Raw genomic sequence first — 4,613 nt, forward strand, 5'->3', positions numbered from 1 at the left:
GAGGATATTATACAAATTGTGCAAAAAAGATGTCATGCAAAAATTAATTTTAAAATGTCATATATTTGAATAAATGCTTGAACCTAAAAAAAACATTGAAAAGCATACATGCATATGTTAATATTAATATATACATATCTATTTTATAAACATGCTAGTGAATTCTCAATATTCTAAAATGATTAAACATACACCTCTATTACCATCACATTAACATAACATATGAAGAATGACTATCACGTTAAATTAATTAATAATTAAAGTTTTATATCATTAATGGCAATGTACAAGAACGTTAATGCTGAAATTATAGTTTAATGATGTGGTACATATATACATACAAGAAAATGAGCATTTCACGTACATAAAAATATAAACATCAATAATTATGAACCAAACAAAATATATTGTATATAATCCATGCTTATGGGTATCCAGTACTACCAGTGAGTATAAAAACAACTACTATTGAAACTAGGCATATAAAGTGTAAGTCAGTCGGTAGATTAAACAAGTCGGTTATGGGGTTAAATTATCAAGTAAAAAAATATAGGTTAAATGTGAAAACAATCATAAAATAAGGGTAACAGAAATTGAGGACTAAAAAGAAAGTCACTTAAAATATGAAGGCTAAATTAAAAAAAAACGTAAAAGATTGATTTAAGGACCAAAACACAACATGTTAAACAATAATGGACTACGCATATAATTACTCCACTTACTAGACGCGGGTTCACCTAAGGCTAAAAGTTGCCGTTTCAATGAATTTATATGTAGGGTAAAAACTAAACCCAACTATCTCTTTCGCCTCACACTCAAACTCCCCCTCACAGAAACCATGGCTTCTCCTCTGCTTCATTCTTTGACAAACCTCGTCAAGAGCCTCTGTTAGCAGGTAAATCTAATTGCCCATTTCTATTTTCTTTAAAACCAAACACACATGCGTTATAAAAAATGAAGATGTAAGCCTTAAAGAATGGATTTTTCCTTGCTTGATGAAATCCGGATCTTTGTTATGCATCGTGGTTACCTTTTTTATTCAAATGGCTGGCCTATAATATTTTTAATGGATTTAAAAAATTCCTTTGTAGTTTTTCAATTCACTCTAAAAAATGACCCCTTTGAGCTATGCCTTAAATCAAGACTCCAAAACGGATGCACGACCTGGTACTAACCCCAAACTCCTAAAAATCTATAGTTACCTTCTCGGACCGATGAAACTGACGAAGCTGCCTATTCTCCATGACACAAATTTGATTGAAAGGTAATTAACTTACTCTATCTTTTCCTTTCTCATTTGTTTCAAAATAAACATATACACACTGTCAACACATTAGACATCAAGAAGGTACGAGAAATACCTCAAAAATATTCTCTATTGCTTTCGAAGAAGATGGGGAAGCCCCGTTACACAACCTTTGTTTTGGATGCTTGGGAGAGGATTTTCAATACTCTCTTTTTCTAAACAAACCATCCACTCTCTGTTACAATTGTTTCCCTTCAAAAGAAAAACAATTCCCAAAACCCTGTTATATTCCACTCTCTGTTATTGCTAAATGCTCTGTCAAAAATCAATGATGGAGGTGTTTTTGTGTTCCCTTTTTTCTTTTTAATGGTCTCTGATTCTCTTTTTTGCCTTTTCCCCCCAAGTATATCTTTACAAACTGCTAAAAACTAATATTAACTTCTCTCTCTTTTTTCTTGCATGCAACTGATGCCATTGGGCTTGAGACGAGCCTCCAACTGGTTTGGACTCATTGGGACTCGATTTGGGCTTGTTGTAAAGCCTGCAAGCAATAAAAACATAAGCAATATTAATAATAATACTAATAATAATTATAATTATAATTGTTATAATAATAATAATAGTTATAATATAATATTAATAATTATAATATAATATTTATAACCCAGACAAAAACGAGTGTCTACAATAACACAGATCACCATCGCACCATAGGATTCTTGGTTGAGATTGACTGTAGGAACTTTAGTTGCTTGTACTCGGCTGAGGCTGTTGAATACCAAAACCAATGTCGAAAATGACTATTCGAGCACCAAATGCCAATGCTCTTCCGGCACCATGTAAGGTACCTTTTAGAGCATCCTCGATTCAAATTATTGCACGGCTTCGCAATCGGCATTGTAACCAATCAGTTTCCCATCAGAAGGCCTCCTTATAGTACTTTTGACCAATCTGCAAGAAAACTTGCAGAAGTAAGCAAAATCAAAAACCTGCATTTGTATGATTATAGTCAACCTGTGCAAGTGGATGAAACTCATCACAGAACTCAACTACAGCTTCCTTGTATCGAGACGCGTTTCATTGAAATAACAAAAGTTCGAAGCTAAGTTACGGAGAGTCATGGAAAACAAACCTTGCTACATCATTCCCAAAGATGAAAACAAGGTTGAGCAATGAAGCTATTGATCAAAGAAACATGAAATGTGACAGCATGTTGCAATGCAACCATAGGCTAAGAAGCCACCAAATTTTGGGCACAATAGTTGGCCTATAAGGCCCCTTTCCCCTAAAGGCTACGAAATAGAATCTTATAATGTTATACCTCAGGAACAACAGATACTTCTCCGAACATGCTGGAAGGGAAAGGCCATAGAATTAGAGACAGGCCGAACATGTTCAAAGCAAAAGAACGTGGAGTTCAAGTTTCTTCCTTTCCAGTGTAAAAGCAAATGAAAACTCCTTGCTATCTCGGTCATATCAGTTACATTATCAACCACTTTGATGATACTGGCTCCGGTAGCTCGCATGGTGGAAGCAAGATCGGTTAACTCTTCTTTCGAAGGGGTCGTATCAATAATGCGACATGAAACAAAAAATTCTGTAGCGTTCTGATTCTTAACTTTCAAGGGATCGAATTGGTCATTCAAAATCGCCCATGGCCTTGCTATCCAAGACTCTGCATTTTTCTTACAAGTGTTCATATATGATATTTGTGTCCTACACTAATTTTGACTATATGAGTCTCATTTGAGTCCGAGTAGCATAGACTATGACATTTCATCAAATATTTGAATATAGAAAATGAAAGAAAATATTATTTAAGCTAGTAAAATAGCGAAAGAATAGTAGAAATTTGTTGACACTCGTTTTCGTCCGGGCTTTAATCATTTAGTTTTAAATTTCAAACTGTCAATTCTGGTTAATAATTTTTTTGGTTGATTTTACTTGGTACTAAATATAGATTTATAATAAATTAATTAATTTTATTATATTAGTATTAATATAAATATATGTATGTAAATATTTGAATATTAAACAAATACATATTTCTTTTTACAGGCCTTGTTACAAAGAGCCCACTTTTAAACAAGGCCCAGCAGCTGCAAGGACCCATGGATATTCTCATTCTTTGGCATTGTTGAATATCGGTTTCAAGTGTTTAACACAGTGAATCCCCATTGTCGAATATCACAGTTAATGACAAAATAACTCGACAACAAAGGTTTTCACCATATCCGAAATGTCCCAACTCTACTTGTCACGTAATTTTCTTCAAATAGTATTTCTTCAACACTCGGAGAATGTTTGAATCCCTGGATGGTTGTTGACGCATCTCTCGTAACTTCTCGTCAAGCCTTTACTCGAACCACAAATGAACCTGGAGAAAACACGAGATTAGAATACAAACAATAGCAAAAACAACTCAAAATTTGTGTTCAAAACCAAAGAACCATCAACTGAGGTGAAGCCTGTTCAAGGCATTATCATTGTGCTCGTTCGGGATTTCTTTGTACACAACAGCTTTTTCAGATTTCTACAATAGAAAGTCACTTAAGATTACTTAAAGTTCACAAGGGAACCAAAACATGGTTAAAAAATGTTTAGAGAAGGGTAATTAGAAATAATCAAGTAGGTTACTCACATGCAGAAAGGTTGGATAGATGGGCGAAAACAGCACAAGGTATTCCTAAGTTTGAAAGAGCCCCCCTTATGATCCCACATGGCAAATAGAGATGCATGGTTTGCACAGATTTGTTGTCAGCCATAATAGAAAGCTCTTCAGATGTTCCATTTTCAGGTGATTGCTCAATCGACATGCGTGTAAGCCAACGGAAACGATTATCTTGCAATACAAAGGTACCCTACAAGTAATCCCTTTCTTAAAACTCCATTATCACAAACAGTTTTGGTCAGTTTCAGTATCTAAACATACTATGATTTGTCTTCAAGTTGTCTATTGCTTCTTGAAGAGTTCAAACCAAAAGTACTTGCAGACGAACTTGATTGCTTCTAGATGATCAGTAAAATGTGGCCTCTCCATCGGGTAATGACTAAACTTTGTATCATCTTAACCTCGCAAAAAAATGAATATCAGGAAGAATCCATAACATATGTGATTAATCAATCCCAAAGACTTCAAAAATGCATTTCACAATATAATTACATATGTATATCAAATTTTGATTTCGGAATACTTACAACACCGAGACCAAATGTAAAGAAATCGTCAAATAAGACAAGAAGTTGAAGAACAATCCGCATCAGAGATACGATCAATACATTACACCGATGAAATCCTTTTGGTTTAGAAACAAATGCATACAACTTAAGAAGAGCCTTCAAGACTGCAAACTGACTCATTTGAACT

At 34.2% G+C, this 4,613-nt stretch overlaps 1 pseudogene; it reads right to left on the bottom strand.

Moving 5' to 3' along the window:
* Positions 1 to 3,594: 3,594 nt before the first annotated feature.
* Positions 3,595 to 4,286, bottom strand: LOC120205701 (annotated as a pseudogene).
* Between the last annotated feature and the right edge of the window lie 327 nt (positions 4,287 to 4,613).

Source organism: Hibiscus syriacus, unplaced genomic scaffold (genome assembly GCF_006381635.1).
Source record: "Hibiscus syriacus cultivar Baekdansim isolate YM2019G1 unplaced genomic scaffold, ASM638163v2 tig00012635_pilon, whole genome shotgun sequence".
NCBI classification, from domain to species: domain Eukaryota; kingdom Viridiplantae; phylum Streptophyta; class Magnoliopsida; order Malvales; family Malvaceae; genus Hibiscus; species Hibiscus syriacus.